An 18,472-nucleotide genomic window follows, 5' to 3' on the forward strand; every position below is an offset into this window, starting at 1 on the left:
TCCTTTCTGATTAATGATGCATCTGGCTACCTTTTGCCATCATCGTGGGTATTGGTCAGGTGTGTTCATTAGTCACAGGGATAATATACAATGTCTCACACACGCATGTAATGCCATTTATGTTCATTTGAACCTTGGGTGGATCTATTTACAGTGTGGTGCCAGTCAGCCTAGCAGGGCTTAAAAGCACCAAGCCGCCACAGCATCATCCCAAAGGACTAATAAGTTCCCGTTGTTTGAGAGTCGGTCACAGACAGCAAGGGTGAGAGGTGATACGGGCCAGGCGGGAAAACGTCCTGTACGCTACTACTGCTGATTTACATATGGTGTTTAGTGACGATTTGTCAATGAGATCCAAAGTGTCACCTGAAACTCTTCAACCCGACTTTATCATAATGGAGGTGGCATCCAAAAATGTGGCAGCTTGTTTCTGGAGAAATGTGTACAAACAATTTATTTTATTCTCGAATTTTAGTATATTTTCATTAGTTGGAATGTGCATCATAACCAACATGGCAATAGGGGATCTGAAACTAATTCACTCGTTAGCATCTACTTCTTCATGGCTGTAACCAGTTCCTCCGTTTGTTTGTCCTTAACTGATAGTGGGCCGATTAATTAGGAAAACATAACTTTTTATGCACAGCATTTAGAATATGCACTACATAGAGAAACACATCCAAATTTTCCAGGTCACTACAAGTGTGCCTGGCTGCTTCTTCTACTACTCTAGCTCCAGCGTCTGCGCTATTCCGTGTATTGCTGCGTCTCAAAGCCTGCACTTCTGTACTTCCTCATTGCGATTTTTGAGTACATAAGTGGATTCACACTGCAAGTGTGGCCTTTGTGTCTCTGGGGCTCAGCAACGCTGTTGCAAATCTGCTTTAACCAAACATCACTGCCATTGCATGGAGGGAGGAATGGAAGAATGCCTTAGCTACCAATCAAACACCAATTGGTGTGTCCTTTGTTCAAATTGCCTCTGTACAACAAAACTAAATATTTTGCTGCAAAAAAAGCCGAATCAATCGCCGAGACAGTGTTTGCTTTATATGTTTCAAGTACATTCTCAGAGAGCTCTTGTGGTGTTTCTCTGCATGTTACTTTGACCGATGTGCTGGAGACCTTTGTATCTTGATACCTGAAAAGCAACAATACCACCAGAGCTACCACAAGCCACAGTCTACCAGCAGATGCGGCGGGGCAGGTGTATGAGGCCTGTGGTGCTGGTATTGTGTTGAGTCTGGTTTCCCCTGTCGACTTGTCTCTCCTTACCTTAACCAGTACCAAACTTATTCCAATTCCCACCTTTTTGTCATCACCATGATTTTGGGATTGTTGAAAGTGGAAGGCTAACAAAATGGATTGGTTGGTGACAACCTGGTGTGTGTGTTATGATGTGGTTACTGTTAAGTAACATGTTCTTGTTCAAGTGAAAGGGACAGCCTGAATCAAAGATGCATTGTGTTGTATTTCCTGTTTAGATGCAACAACAGTGTTTGGTTATTGTATTTATTAAAAAAAGCTAAGAGAGTTGGTATTCACCAACAAAGCATCATCCTGGTAAATTAGGCACAGCTGCCATGCCTAATGAGCAAGGAGTCACATTACAACATACTTTGGAATGTTTTTCCTCACAATACAACCTATACCATTATACTGATTTGAACGGCGTTTTTCTATATTTAACATATCAAAATGATTTGTACATGTACCAATCCATACTAAAAAACAATGCCCCCCAGCCTTTATGAACTGTCCCCTTCAACAGAGTATGATTACAGTTATATTTAACAACAAAATAAAAGACAAAAGGATAACTCAAGATACAGAACAAAACAACTATCAATAAATGCCTACATCAGCATTAATAGGTGGCAATTTTCACATTGACACCAACCCATGTCTTGTGCAGTGTGTGGACATTCCTCACTGGATTCGTTTTTATCTAAAGTTGTCATAGTTTAAAAGTCAGATTTGGTTGGATATTACAGATTTCCCCTGCTGCAGCTGAATAAGTGAAACTTTGCATTTTGAATCGTCATTGACATCATAATTGTCTGAACTGAGATTGACTCCACATATGGCTGACACATTGCATCTATCCCGTCGACCCCTTTCCTCATGCAGTACAAACATCTACTTGGTAGAAAAGCAACCAAATTTTAAATACCAGAGAACAACATTATACAACCGACATCGCCTACGACATTTCCTAAACTTTTATTTTGACGAAATTCAGGGACACAATTATTTGCTTAAACACTGTATTTATTAGTCGAATTTAATAGGACGTATATACGTGTTGCGCTGCATATTGGTGGCGGCGAAGGTCAGGGGCCGCGACGGACCAGACCCGGGCGGCAGAGGCTGCCCTGGGGACGTGAACTTCACCTCTCTTTGGGGGAAGAGCCGGAACTTGTTCCTGATGTGGATCGCTAACCATTAGTCTGTGGTGCTTACCTCTACGCACGTCTCGGTTTCTGGAACCGTACTCCTGGATAGGGGTTGGACTCTGTCCGCCCGGAGTTGCCCAGGGTTGAGCAACCCGGGCGAGTGTGGGTACTCACACGCCCCCGGCTGAGCTCCGCTGCGTTGGAGTTTACCCCGTGGAGAAGGGTTTCCTCCCTACCGCCTGCGGGTGCTGGTGTGGAAAACTCTGACTGTTGTGTTGTGCATAATGCACCAACGAGACTTCAGAGTATTCTTCTTCTATGGAGACCTTGAATGGAGTCCTGTATGGGCTCCAGTGGGGACTCCATAGTTTCCTGCTGGGTGACTTCAACCACAAATGGCATGATAGAGATACTTGGAGAGGCGTGATTGGAGGACGCCTCCCTATTCGACTCAGAGTGGTTGTTTTTGTTGGACTTCTGTGCTAGTCATGGATTGTCCTACAACCCATGTTCGAACAGAGGGGATGCTCATATGTAACGTGGACCAAGAGCATCCTAGGCCAAAGTCAATGATCGATTTTATAATCTTTTCATCTGATCTTGAGGCCGTATTTTTGACACTCGGTGAAGAGAGGGGCAGAGCTGTCAACTGATCACCATCTGGGTGTTGAGTTGGGCCAGGGGGTTTGGGAGACGTCTGGCCAGACCTGGGTAAGCCCAAAGACGTAGTGGCTGGTAAATTGGTAACGTCTGGAGGAGGCCCCTGTCCGACGGACTTTTCCACTCCACCTCTGGCGGAGCTTTTCCGTGCATCCTTGTGGAAAGCTGGGCATTGACCTGAATAGACAATGTTCAAAGTTTCCAGTGCTGAAGCTGCGGCGGGGAGCGTGGTCCTAAGGGGTCTTAGGTTTCTTCAAGGGCGTACCCCGAACACGCCTGGTGGCACCGGGGGTCAGAGGGAACCGTCCACCGGAAGGAGTCCTTCCGGGATTGTTTATCCCATGGACTCCGGACAGCAGTTGCAAGGTACCGACGGGCCCGTAAGCTGCAGCCTCTGCCTGACAGAGGCAAGCCGACGGGTGTGGGCGAAGTTTCGGAGAAAACCTGGAAATACGTTCGTGGCACCAGGTGCTTCCTGGAAAAACCGATTCACCACCTCAGGAGGGGAATCGGGGACTCATCCAAGCTGTATACAGTAAGGATGGTACGTTGTGACCTCAACTGGGGAGTAATAGATCGTGGACGGAGCACTTTGCGGAACTCCTAGATCCAGCTTGACACATTCCTCTGTGGTGGGGCAAGCGGGAGGCTGATGGGGAGTTTGTCAATTTCCCTGGGGAGGTCGCTGTAGGTAGTCAAACAATCCACAGCGCAAAGCCCCGGGGATTTGATGAATCCGTCCAGAAATGCTGACAGCTCTGTGTGGATGGGCCTGTCTTGTTAACACGCCTCTTTAACATTGCTGGAGGCTGGGACATGCTAAGGAAGTGGCAGACCGGGGTGGGGTCCCCTCTTCACAAAGGGGGACCAGAGTGGTGGTGCCATTGCAGGGGTTCCCACTTCTCATCCTCCCTGTTAAAGTCTACTCCACTGTTGCTGGCAAGGAGGGTTAGGCCTTAGTCCGAACCTCGGCTTGAAGAGGACATGCGGATTCCGTCCTGCGTCCGTGGAACAACGGACAGATTCTTTACTCTCGCAAGGATTCCTGGAGGGAGCCTGGATTATTCCCAACCCCTCTACATGTGTTTTGTGTATCTGGAGAAGGGTATGACCGGGCCCCCTGGAGAAACTGTGGAGGGTGCTGCGGTAGTATGAGTGAGGGTGGTCCCTTCTTAATGGCCCTCCACTCTCTGTAGACCAAAGCGAGATCTGTGTCGGGGGTTCTCGGCAATAATTATGACGGGGGGGGGGGGATCGTTCCAGGGTGGAGGGTTGGCCTCCGCCGGGCCTGCTCTTTGTTACCACTGCCTGTTTTCTAATGTTATGGACAGGATATCGAGTCGTCGTTGAGGCGGGGAGGTGGTGCATTTGAGGGGCTTAGTATCTCATCGCGCTTTTTGCAGATGATGTGGTCCTGATGGCGTCCTCGGCGGTGACTTCCAGCACTCACTGTCGGTTTGCAGCATGAAATTTGAAGCAGCTGGATGAGATCAGCACCTCAAATCTGAAGGCCATGGTTCTCAGCAGGAACTCGATGGGTGCTTTCTTCGGTAGGATGAGTCCTTACCCCAAGTGAATGATTTTAAGTACCTTGGTTTCTTGGTTCGCGTGGAGTGGGGACCATGGAGCCGAGATTTGGTCGGGAGAAATCGGAGCGCTGGTGCGGTATTACATTCCTGTTTATGCACCGTGTTAGCTAAAAGGGAGCTGAGCCAGAAGCAAAGCTCTCGATCTACGGCAATTTTGTTCCTACCCTCGACCTATGGTCATGAAGGCTGGGTCAATGACCGAAAGAAACTGATCCAGGAACAAGCCAGGATCCCGAAATGGTTGCTCAGGAGGGTGGCTGGTTTCTCCCTTAGAGCTAGGGTTAGAAGCACAGTCATCCCGAGAGGACTCGTATAAGCCGCTGCTCCTTCACGTCGAAGGAGCCAGTTGAGGTGGGTTCGTTGCATCTGGTAAGCTGGCCCCTGGGCGCCTCCTAGGGAGTTTTTTCCCGTCACTTCCATCTTGGGAGGAGGCCCCGAAGACTATGACTATGTGAAGATTATATCTCCCACTGCCTGGAACGCCTCGGGATCCCCCAGTCGGAGCTGTTGATGTGTCGGGAAGGAAGTTGGGGTCCCCTACTGTAGCTGCTGTCCCCCGCGAAACCGATACGGTATAGCGGTGGAATATGGTGGATGGTTATATACTGTATACAGTCAAATTCTTCACATGGTCGTACTGTGTTAATACTAATCCAAATTAGATAACGCTGAGCTTCCTTACAGTTTGCGCTTGAAGGCCATGAAAATACACTCAGAGGTGTTTGGTGTCGATGTTGTTGTCTTACTTAATCCAAGCAATTTGTGGGTTATCCTGACAACTTCTCGCATAGCTCAAAGCGTATATGTACAAACTCTGTACAAATTAGTAAGACCTTAAAGCTTTAAGGTGGGAACAAAACAACAACTTTGACATTTCACACTTCCATCTGCAATAGGGGCAACCCGATTTGAGCTGGGACCTCTTGATTCTGCAGTCAAATACTCTACCCTTGAGCTATTACCCCCCACATACCTGAAGCTGAACATGCTTATTCTCATCAAATAATGGCTGGGCTCCACCATGTGGTTAAATCCAAGGTCTGTACCAAGGTTTCATCTTTTTTCGTTCCCAGTTTCTAAACTCATCTCCTTTTGAACGGCATCTAAAGAAGTTGGCCTTTTCATCTTTGATAGGGCAAATCTGAGGCAGTTAACCTGGTTTAATGTTTAATACACTGGATTTGAACCCCATCTACGGACTGACGTACATGTTTTTTCTGTCCTAGCACCGCACCATTTTATGTTGCATTGTTAAATTTTAATCTCCTCCATTTGATAACCTACACCTATATTCATTTTATTCATGTGCAGTCCCTCTTAGTACTGTAGTGCTGCTCCGCATTTTCTCTTCTTTCTGCCACGCTTTACGTTTTTATTTCACTACAAACGGAACCAAATTGTAATTGAAAACAGAACCAGACATGGAAGGATGAGAAGACGATGAGAAGTCAGTGGAATAAGTCAGAAGACTGATCTTCACAGTCTGCTTTCGCTCCGGCCTAAAGCTCTGTTCATTCTGCCTCAGTTTAACTGGCATCTCTGCTTGTAATTGTCTTGTAAGTCTTGTACATTCTAGATCTATAATTTTGATCCCCGTGAGTCCACAGAGCTCCCTAACGTGCCTGAAAGCAAAAAAAACACAACAAGTAATTACCTACTTCTTTCAGCTATTTAGACGCCAGCTTTGGTTGATGTGCGTCAAGGATATATGACGGTGTTAAAATTTCCCAGGCAACTCAATATCAAAGATGAGTCCAATTAATTAGCCTGACCATTGCAGGAGACTTAAAGCGTGACACTCTAACCCTCATTTTGTAACTTATCTGTGGGAATTAAATACTTAAAGTAGTCTCGATCAGGGAATAATTTTGTTTGTGCCAAGGTTGTGCAGGTCAATTAGTCACAGGAGCTTCATTACGGTATTTTACTTAATCTTTTGACATTGCCAGCTGTGATCAGTCATCACAATCTGAAGGTCAGTGTTCAATCCCCTTCCCTGCAATCCCACATCAAGTGTCTTGGGCAAGACACTGAACCCTGAATTCCTATCGGTACTGTGTCAGTGCTTTAATTATTCTTTTAGTCTAGAAATGCGCTGTAAAATCCGTGCAATGCCTTAATTTAGTGCACAACAATGAGTAAAGAAAAGCATCTTTAGCACTTAGAGCCCATCCATTATTTTAATGGGCGAGTGAGGCCATGAGTTGTAGGATCTAGAACACTGGTCGGTGAGGGTTGAGAGAAATTGGTTTGTTTAACTGAAAGAGTAACGGCGCTCAGTTGCTGATTGAGTTGTAGCAAGCAGGATGAATGAGGGAATCAATAATAGAGTAAGCATGAAGCATCCTTCATGAGTATATTTATCCATCCATTCACCCTTTATATGTGGTCATGTTGGGAGGGGCATCAGCTCAGCAGAGACCCCTAGTCTATTTCATGATTTTCCCACTTCTCTGCGAGTGCTCTGTTTGGCGCTGGGAATTCCTTTGGAGGCCGGGATACTATTCCTTGGTCCTCCTTTGTGTGATATTTGAAAGGTAACATGTCCCTTTATAGTTTTTTTTAAGATTAGATTTCGTTCCCCCACCTCCTATGTCCCCCAGTGGAAAAAGGCAGTTAGGTGTACCGAGCCCTGGTACCTGCCCTGCGTTTGAGAACATGAAAAGCTCTGGATGTGCCGTCTGGAGTCTGAAGGTTTACTGCGTCTTTTCTCTGCTTTGCCCGCTCAGATGATAAGAGAGCAGACATCATGGCTTTCAAAAAACGTGCGAAGTGGCCAGTCGAGGCCATCACCCCCATCCTCCACTTTGCCCGCCCCCCCCTCAGTAGCTACAGAAACAGAAATGGCACATAACTAAGGAATCTCATTGTGGGACTGTCTGTAGTGGTTGTGATTCCTCCCAAGGCAGATTTTAGGAAAAGAGACTTCATATACAGTATTAGGGACCACTCCGGCCCTATAAGGAAAGAGACCTTCAGACCTATTATGGACCACTAAGGCCCTATATAACAGACGACTTCAGATACAGTATTAGGGACTAACTAAGCCTATCTAAAAGCTCCAAAAAGCACATGTCATGGGACCTTTAAACGCCGGGGATTTCTGATGAAATGTTAACTGCTCTTAATCCTCTGGTGTTCCTCAGGCCAGGGTGAGATTTACTCTCTCCCCTGTCTTGGGTCTTCCCAAGGCCTGGAACACCTCCTTCAGCCATTAGGCATTTCAACAGATGCCTGAACACCTCATCCTAGCTGCCTCCCGTCCAATGCCACGTAGCAGCGGCACTACCCATCCCTAGATGCGACTTCTCTGCTCTAATGTAGACCCAGCCCCCCTCCTGAGGAACCCATTTTTTGGCCGTTTGTACCTGCCATCTCGTTGTTTCGGTGATGACCCGGTCCTCATGACCTATGTGACGTAGGAATGAAAGTTGACCAGTACTTGGAGCAATGTAAACTGTTATTAACTACATCACGCTACATAGGTGTGAAAGCAGTAAAATTCACCGCTCCTGCTCCTCCAATCCCCTGACCCTGCACCTCTGACGCCTGTTCTCCTCATCACGCCCCAGTGCATATACTTACTGTCCACTGACCTTCTTCCCATGGCGAGATGTAAGTTGCTTTAACTGTTGTTGTTTTCAGCCATTCAGTCCGAACCCTGAACCCTTAACCTGTTTCCTGCTCAGGAAGCTTTGCCAGTTACTCGTACCTTGTTATCCCATCTGCCTTATTACCTACCGGCCCCCCTGTGTGGCCTGTCATGACTGTCTGCTTACCATTGCACAACTTAAGTGTGGGATGTGACCGGGGGGGGGGGGGGGTGTTTGTGGACGAAAATCACTCACTCATTCACTCACATCACGATCACTCAATCACCACTCAAGCACCTCCATTGAGATTGTTGAAACTGATAAATTATAATAATTTGAGTAATATCTGACCAATTGTGCAATAACAATGTTCTGGCATCTATCATTGTCATGCTTTTCAATGTTGGCAGAAAACCGTGTCCAACTATACAATTACTAATTATTAATTTACCCACATCCATTTATTAGTCATTATTCCATATTTTTATCATAGGCATTACTGCAATCTGATTTACAAAAATCTTAATATGCATTAATTTCAAGAAATATAATTTTATGCTGGGGGGGGCAAAAGTGGTGGATCGGGGTGCCCTTGACTTTGCCATTTTGCCCTTTGCAACCCATGATGTCTTTCTCTTCTCCTGGGGGGCCAAATTCTCTGGGACAAAGCGAGAAGAGTTATGGTTAGGGGTTAGGGTTGGGGGGGAGCTATCGCCATTTTTAGACCTGGGGACCATAGGCGCTGGGGGAACGTATATTTACTCTTAAAAACTCATAAGTGACATTTTCATGCCATGGGACCTTAAAAAAATACCAACACATGTGAAGCCCAAGGCACGGATATCCGCTAAAGATTGAAATCGGCTGATGTTCTGGCGCAATGAACTACATACAGAAAATGAGAAAACCTACTGAAGTAAAATTCTAAAGTTTTTTTTTTTTTTATTATCCCAATAGTGAGAGTGGTTTTTCCTTCAACCTTCAACAGTTACACTCTTTCTATATTTGGTCCTACACATAGCTGTAAGTTGAGCTGAAGATGTAGTGTGGTGAGCGGAGTGAAATCTGAATTACCCTCATAAAGCAGTGTTTGACTCCTAAGTGTAAACCACTGCAACTCATCTCTCTGTCACCATGATGCCGACCACCGAAGTCGTGCACTTACCTCGCCACCGGCTCTCCGCTCTGGCGAGACGCCCATGAATCATGGGCCCAACTTACACTTTATTTTAAGCACCAGAGCCAGCTCTGTGTCAGCCATCTCTCCAGCTCATCCTTTCTCATACATCTCCCAACACCTCTTTTCTCTGTCACGGCACTACTGCCTTATCAGGTCCTCAATGGAAAAAATCTAGATATGTGCTGGGTCTCCTTCTGTTGTGGAAGAATGTCTTTCCATTGTCCATCTGTTGTCCTTTCCTTCCACCATCCCTCCATGCAACCCTCCATTTGCTACTTCTTCATATTACATTTTTCTGTCCCTGACACATGTTGATGTCTCCCAGATGCTCATGAACATGCTGTATTGGTATTTCATTAACATATAATAATTGACATGCTGCATCTTCCCTAGATCCCGAGAGCCCTACATCCAGTGTCACATACCTGCACTTGCAGACCTCCCGGACCCGGATACACATGAACAACGACTTATGTCCCGATGACATACATTGACATACAAGACATGTATATGTATGCAGTATACAGTACAGGTAAAACGCCCATATTCATACATGACATGGACACTATACATGGAGATATGAATCACAATAGATCAAGAAAGAAATACAAACAACATAGCATCATCTTGTCAAAATAGGTTTTACCTTGATGTTGATAGCCCTAGTGGAATACAGATATTACAATAGAAATATAATGTCCAACCAAAAGTTTTTACTTGCGTGTGTGACTTGTATTTTGAAGCCGTCACCTAAACGTGGTTTATTTATTTATTTTGGAAACTCCAAAGAAGGAAAGTATCTGATATTTACCCAAAAAGCAATTGAAAACAGCAATATTTTATGACATATTAGTATCTAGTGTAACCTTCAGTCGACATTTTGGGTTCCAGAACTCCAGGTATGGGACCACTACCTGGGTTAGGGCACTGACCATTATTACAGTGAGTACACTTGAATAACACCTTGTGGTTTTTTATCAGAAATTGGTTGTTCTTTTTTTCCTCACAAGAACAGTATTTTTAGACTACCTGTTATTTGTTTTGTGTATTTCTATTTGATGAAACTCCTTTTAGTGGCTTGCATAGTAGCCGTTATTTTTAAGTTTTCTGGAGCTCTGCAAGAAACGCGAGAAGACTCCAACAGCCAATCAATTACCGGTATGATTATATGTGTAATGATTCCAGGGGCACTGTGCGTCCTGCACTTGTCGGGCCCTCTGTGTTTCAAACAACCCCAATCCTTACCACAGGTACACCATCATGTAGGAAAATGCACTGTGAGAAAAAATTCACTATGAACAACAGCCCACTCTACAAGGAAATATAGCTAATTTGATGCTCTGTCATTTGTATGTGACGCCTCAACCCTGCCACTATACCTACCCCCCTCCCTCCCTCCCTCCCCCTTCTCCTCCCTCCTCTGGCGTCTCTTGGTGGTTTACACAGTGCTCCTTAATGAGCGGCATGCATGACACAGTACCAGATGCCAGCAGATAGCATACTCATATTCACAGGAAGAGACGAACCCCCCCCCCTCCCCTCTCTCCCCACATCACCCTCCCATTTCCCCATCCCTCTTCCACTGCCTCCAGTAAGTACCAATAGATGGTTTGCTGAATAGCAATTAACAATAACAAATACAATTGACCATAAACCCTCAAGGTGTTTGCTCTTGCATGATCATGTTAAGCAGTGAAAAAACCTGCCCACTTTTTTTTTTTTTTCAAACTTGTTTATTTGGTTTTTAATTAAACAAAGACTTGCTAGCCATCACATTTACCAATGCGATACTGTCACAACCAGCGCAATTCCCGTGATATAAAACACAAAACAAAAAACACAACAACACGACCCCAATCCTCCCTAATACGGAAAACGTCCTAAGAAAAGGACACACACACAAAAAAAAAATTTGGAAATACATAAAATTAGATGCATTCTGCTACCCAAACCTGCCTCGCTTTAACATAGAGGACATTCGAGAGGTCCAGACCTCCACAGACATGCCCAATCTCACAACGTTAATGCCGGGTTTTACGTGGGAACTAATTTTTCCTCTTTTTTTGGCACCACATAATTAAAGAAGCCTATCTCGGCAAGCTTACTAAAATTATTTTGGGTTATCCGACTGTCTCCAAATGTGAATGGTTTCTTTTATGGTCCATGGCTACATCGTGTCCACCGAGTCCATAAAAAATTAGCCTGTTGTTTTCAGTAATCCTCTAGAGACAGACAAACCAACAAACAAAGGATAAAACCAAACCAAACAGTTTGCGTCAGTATCTTGACTATGAGAGCGTTGTATTCCTCCCATCCGGTCTAGAATGAAAGTGAATGATAGTCTATTGTATGCAGTACAAATATAAGGCCATCTAGCCGAAAACCATAGGTCTGAGTCACTGGAAATGGCCTCATGGACCCTTCAGGAGGGCCCTGGGCAATTCCTGGGCGCGATAAATAATAAATAAATGATGAATAATTAAGTTTTTACTACGCGTAGTTCTTGTAAAAGGTCCCGCTGAATATAATATAATCAGTGGGTTTCATTCTCATCACTCCTCTTCACCTCCATAGCCAGTGTTGATATTTCAGCACTATGCCGGATATTACTTTATCAAGAGACAACCTAATTAGGGCGGACTTAACACAATGTCTGTTGCCTACTGTGCAGTCCGTGGGTGAAATGAACAATGTTGATAAGTCATGATGCCCAGATTTTCAGGGTACTGTAATCTGACACAAAACACAGAATAAAAAAAAGTTAATTTTAACTATGGAAAGAAATGCTATCATTTGTACAAAGCATTTTCATGACGGGTTTGTGGATGTTGAACGAAAAGTTTACATAGGATTTCATAATACCAAACTAGAAACGCTGGCTGTCACGGACATTGCTCACCGAGCTCCGTGCTAACAGAGCGGTAGTTTGCTAGCTGTTTAGCCGCTACATAGCTTGTGATGCCGGCTACAGACCTCTGCGTCACGCTTATTGTATCAGCGCAGTTAGTAGATGTATTTAGCCGCCAAAGAGCTCTGCGACACTGATACGAATGCACCAATGCGCCGTCAGGTCAGCGACAGCTGGTGGTTCAGTTACTTGAGAATAATGACTGTGAGTCGGTACAGAGCACCGAAGCAGCCCTTCATTATGGTTAAAGGAGAATTCCGGCCACTTTTTATGTCAATCGTATCGCTATACAGATGTGAGTTACTTTTGATTGAAAAAAACCCGACCTGAATCGGTGGAGGCAACACTGAGTAGCTGCAGCTCTGTGTACAAGCTTCACTGTTAAACCGGCAGTTAACGGGGCAAGTTTTAAGTGCCTTTGTGCCTGCTTAACAGACACACAATGCAATTAATATTCCTGTACCACCCTGACAGTTCCCTGTCTAGTTCCTTGCCAGTGGGTCCTGCTTGCATGGTTCCTGCTAGCTAGCGCTAGCCTGTTAGCTTGCTATTTGATGATGTTTCAGCCAGGCTGTTGTGAAATTATAACACAATGTTTTCCCCGCTAATGAATTTGCTATAGTGAATAAACATGATTGTACAATATGATAATAAAATGGTTTATTTACATCAGGTCATGTTAATGGGAATCATTTTTTCTCCGGGCCTAAAATCCACATGATTTTTCCCAATTATAATGGCCATAGGTTTGGCATAAATTTCATCCAAGTGGTATATAATTTCTTCAAAAGTCCTTAATTAATTTAAAATATAGCTACACGCGGCATTTTCAGTTTAAACCTTTTTTCCTCACAGCGACGTCCAATACTTCAAACTTGGTCCAAAGTCGTTGTAATAAAGACATTCTGCAAGCTTTGTACGATGTACCGACAGTGCCTTTGTTTTAAAAAAGCCCACAACTGATTTGTCAAAAACTTATTTTCAATCAGTGTGATATGACGCTCAGTTTAAGCTCACAGCATTTGAGACAGCGATGACCAACACAAACCCATTGCTAATAAAGAACCGCAAGCTGCGATGCCAGCTCATTCCTTATTTGCGTCATTCCTGTCCAGTCATTGTGCATTTAAAACGCCACCTAGAGGCAAATTTGAATGGAGACTCTTGCAGAGTATGTTAGGGTATGATGGAGAACTTCCTGGAAGTTTTGTGTGATTGGATAAAATTTCGTCATTTCATTTTTAAGCGCCCCCTGGTGTTCATTTGAATGACATTTCAGCTTTATTACTTATGGAGGAATACCGGGAGATTTGTGATTTATTGGACTATATATGTGGATTAAATCGTAACATGCGTGTAATGTCCAGCTCCCTATCTTGCGCTTGAGCGCACCCTAGGCTATGCACATCTAGAACGGTCTGGATAAATCGGTGGCACTTATCGAAACATCCCGGTGAGTTTGTGATGTATGGCCTAACTGTTTCTGATTTGTTTCATTTATATCCCTAGAGCTAACGCCCCTTTCCCAAGTTCATTGGTCAATATTTAAAAGTGATTTGATATGGATATTTTTATACATTCCATACAGATTAACTTGGAACAATGTGGATCCATTGATGATTCAATGAAAATTTGTGGCACTCGGATCTTACGGTGTAGGAGGGACCTCTCAAAATGTTTTTTCAAAGAATTCAAAATGGCGGAAATATTTTCTAGGTGTACCTTAATTAACTTGGGCTTTTTAGAGCACATTAAGCGGCACCTGTGGGAATTTCAAGTCAATCGTACTTACTGTGTGGTGGCCGTGCCTTTCAAAGTTTGCATTTGAAGCTTATTTACAGCGCCATCATGTGCCCCCGATTGGGTTCATATTTCTAAGAAGCACATCCCCACCAATTCCAGTTATTCCCCCCAAAGTTCGGTTTCTTGCTTCTTCCAGCTCACCGGAATTTGCCGCCGGCGTGCAAACCAAAAAACTATTATAACTAATGAATAAATAAATAACTAAAACAAAAACAGACAGTGTTCTAACCGTTCGCGTTGAACCCTAAAATCCTGGTCTAATCCCCTGTTTCATTGCGTTTATTTTCCGATTATTCAGACACTAACATGAATACAAAGTACAACACATGCCCTGTCTGGCATGTTAACGAAATGGAAAAAGACAAATAATGTGTTTAAATCCTCTTGTGGCTTCCTTTAGAAAATTACTGGGCTTTCCTTTAAATGAGACTACACATCTGTGAGCTGTTTTTGAAGATGTTCCGTTTCAGGTGGATCTAATGACCTGGGGCTGCGAGGCCACAGAGTGTGAGGTAGGCTGTCTTTAAAGTAAACTCCTACCACTTCCATCCCTCCCGCACCCCCCCCTCCATCCTCTTCGACCTCCTCGTGCCGCATGGCGAGCAGGCCTCACTGAGCAGACACCAGCCAAACACTGATCCCAGCAGGATTTCCTGGTGCTGGCTGCTAGCTGGGACGGGATGTAGGGGCTGAAGGAAACAGGCCCCGGAGGTGGTGGCGGTAACAACAAGCTAATCTTTATTAATTGAGGTGGAAGCCTTAAGTGATCTTATTAATCATTCACATTGTCTTTTCATTACAGTCACTGTCCCTTTGGCTTGTGTTTTGATGTAAGGGCAATGTTAATGACGTCATGCCTGGCCAGCGATGCTTCGTTTGAGTGTCACCTCGATATTGCGCCACAAAAACCTACAAAACCTGCTATTATTATCATTATTATTGTGTGATTTCTTTATTATTTTATTGACACATGGTTGAAGAGGTGGACAGGCCATGCCAATAACACTGAATGCCCTTTACGGTTGCTTGACCAACATAGACAAAACCCCCCCACAAGCATTAGTCTTGTATAACAGTAGCTTTGTTTGGTTTTTTGTTTTTTGTTGTGTTGCTTTTAAACGCTCTCTCCTTTTTTATGTTTAAATCATTGTTTGTCGTGGCGCGTGTGGCCTCATGTTCTGTGTTTGGTGTATCTCTGTAAAGGCATACACAGCTTATAGCAACTACATTGCCCTGCTTACCGGATCATGAACCCATTTTACCCCTATTTTCATTTTAACCTCCAATGATGTCTCGTTTGTGGGGCGGGTGGGGGGTGGAAACTGGGGGTAAACCTATACCTGTTAATACCTGTTGTCACAGCTCTACTCTCTGTTATTGTAGGTAAATCCTGTTATGTTCAAACTGCCCACAAATAAATCATAAAAAAACATTGACAAAAACTTGCTGCCATACTTTTTAACGTGTTTAAAATTATTTTCACCCTATAACACCCATGAAATTCCTTAACCACATACATTATGATTTACCAATATGTACGATCACAGCTTTGTTATTGTTAGCCGAATCTGCACATTGTTCCAGACCCTGTCTAATGTAATTGTACACTGAGTTGGGCCACAAGGGCATTGACAAGGACTGCCACTTACTATGTCTCACATGATAACAGTGCCATGCGTTTATGGAACCCCCAACACATGAACAAGCACTACAGCAGCAGTTTCCATCCGTTTGTTTGGACTGCTCTCTGTCCCATCCGTTCTCCAGGCCTTAATTTTTAATCTTCTCAGTAAATAACTTTTTCCGTTTTCAGCAAATGAAAAAGTACAGCAACTTGCGGCTCCTCATAAGTAACAGTCATCAGAGTAAGTAAACCTCATGGAAAAAAGAATATTGAATCATATTGTATATGCATTTCACCCGGTCTCCGACTCCGAATGCGTAAAAAAGACAGAGGTTTGGGACGTGGCTGTCCACGTTTTTCTGCACAAAAAACAAAAGCCCCGTTGGCATGTGTAAACGTATCGGGGAGAGCAACATGTAGAACGGGGTTTAGCGAGTAGTATTTAAGGGGGAAATACGCGTAGGAGGGTTGTTCTTCTTAAACTGGCCCGTTCTTCCTGCTTGTTCACGGAACTAAGCACAACCCACGAGCTTTTTAAGGGACGCCAACAGTCCCGACCAAGTGCGTTTTAGCAGAAACACCATAAACTGGCACCCATTTAAGCTTCAGTAGGTAACTTTTGTAAAAATTTATTTTTTTACATATTGTTAAACGGTCACTATGCCTGACAGTATCATATGAGACAGCATATCTTTGAAAAAAATCAGCTCCTGTGGCTCCTCTCTGTCCTCGTTACTGCCACTATCAGATAACACCGGCCCGTCAGAAACAGCCAATCATAGCAAGAGTACTGCTTAGCAGTGGCAATCACTCTCTGTCGCCCGCTCATACCCCCTCCCCCCCCGCACACGCGTGCCGTGTCAAGCTCAATATTGGCCAGTGTGCTGCAGTTGTGCCTAATCGCGAGCAAAGACCGTTTTTCAGGAAAACTGCTATTCTCGAGTGACAACTGCTCGGAAACAAAGACGGGCAAACAGAGAAGCCCGCTGACAAAAGCGGCTTAAGAATTAAACCCGAAGCACCGAAATAAAGCGAGGTCAACCTCGAAGCGGCTTTTCAGAGCTGAGGAAGCTATGCCTCCTAGAATGATTCACACGGATTCAGATGCTATCGTTAGCCACATTTCGCTTGACCATGTACGTAAGCCCTGCGTGATTTATTTCATTTTTTAAGACTACCCAACAAGATTCGATGTTTACAGTCACACTTTCAGTACACTGGATAGCGCAAACTCATTTACTCTGTAGCTTGTTGCTATTCTAACGTTACTTGTTAGCTTGTGGCACAGCAGGAATTTTTAGCAGTTGAAGATTAACTTTTCTTGCTAACTCCTTCACCTCCGTATAAGCCAATATTTTCGATACCTACAATTAGTAGCCAAAATGTTTTTTGTCAATCACAACAAATGTATGCTATGGTTAAACTACTTTAATTTTCGCTGTCCCATGCGAAGTTTGGCACGGCAGACTTCTACTTTGTTATTTTAAACAGTTTATCATTCCCCTCCGTAATGTACTTTGTAATCAAATGTCTGACACAAATTCGTTGTGCTACTTCCAACAGGTCCGACACGCCCCGACCAGAGGCACGTGAAGGAATCGTCTTCAGGTCAAATCAAAGTGTTCAGTATTTCCTTGTGCACGGAGTACTTTTCCCTGAAAAAGCTGATTTATTTACCCCTATGCAAACTAAAACCAAGACATATTGTTCCGATGTTTCCCTTGGCTTATTGAGCGTCCTCACTGTCATCATTCTACTGAATTTTAGATCCAAAAGGTAATTCAGTATGTATTGTGTAAGTGCTACTTTTGTTGTCGACAATGAGCGATTCCTAAAAAATCCTTTTTAACCCTTCTCATTGAAAAATTACAAACTTTTAATCGAAATCTTTTAAATAACAATTTTTTATCTAGCTATACCCTACTCGAGAGTAAATTCCCCTGTATTGAAGAGGTCAAGTAAGTTCAAGTACTTAGAACCTCTCTCCTCTCCAAAATTATCCTGAGCTACTGTTTATATGATTTGACATCATACAGAATTTTGAATTGAATTAACTAACTTATGTGGAGTTTGTGTAGGTGAGAAAAACTGGTCTAGAGCAGAAACATGGTTCGCGAAAGTACAGGTAAGTACACGTAAGTAGACGCTTTGAGCTATACAGGATGGTTGTGTAAAGCACATTTCTGCCCTTAGTGTTATAATCCATTCTAATTCCTATCAATTCAGATGTGCCTTCATCCAAGGTGAAAATGTCAACTTCTTTTTTCTGCCTTTCATACCATAGATGAGTTTTGGATCCTAAAAAGAAGACATAGAAACTTTTATTGAAATTTGATTTGGGAAAAACGGTACGGGTAAGTACACGTACATAGACGTTTCGAGCTAGACAGTATACACATCTGCCTCAGTAGATGTGCCTTTATCGAAGATGAAAAGGCCTAATTCTTTTAGCGCCCTTTCATACAGAAGAGGAATTTTGGATACTGGAAAAAATACATGGGAAGTTTTAATGTATACTTCTTTAATCAGATGTGGAAACTGACCTGGATCTTAACTTTATCTCAACCATATGGCGGAGGCATGCCAGTTCTTTGCTGATGTGTACGCATATTCTGGGTAACTTGCATGGGGGTATAGCTCAGTTAGGGTGACCCCCCGTCCCGCGTAGCCCAATTCATACGTCCCGCAAATTGAGACCGTGTCACGCATAATCAATGCT

The sequence above is a fragment of the Etheostoma spectabile genome, chromosome 4 (assembly GCF_008692095.1).
Source record: "Etheostoma spectabile isolate EspeVRDwgs_2016 chromosome 4, UIUC_Espe_1.0, whole genome shotgun sequence".
In the NCBI taxonomy this organism is placed as follows: domain Eukaryota; kingdom Metazoa; phylum Chordata; class Actinopteri; order Perciformes; family Percidae; genus Etheostoma; species Etheostoma spectabile.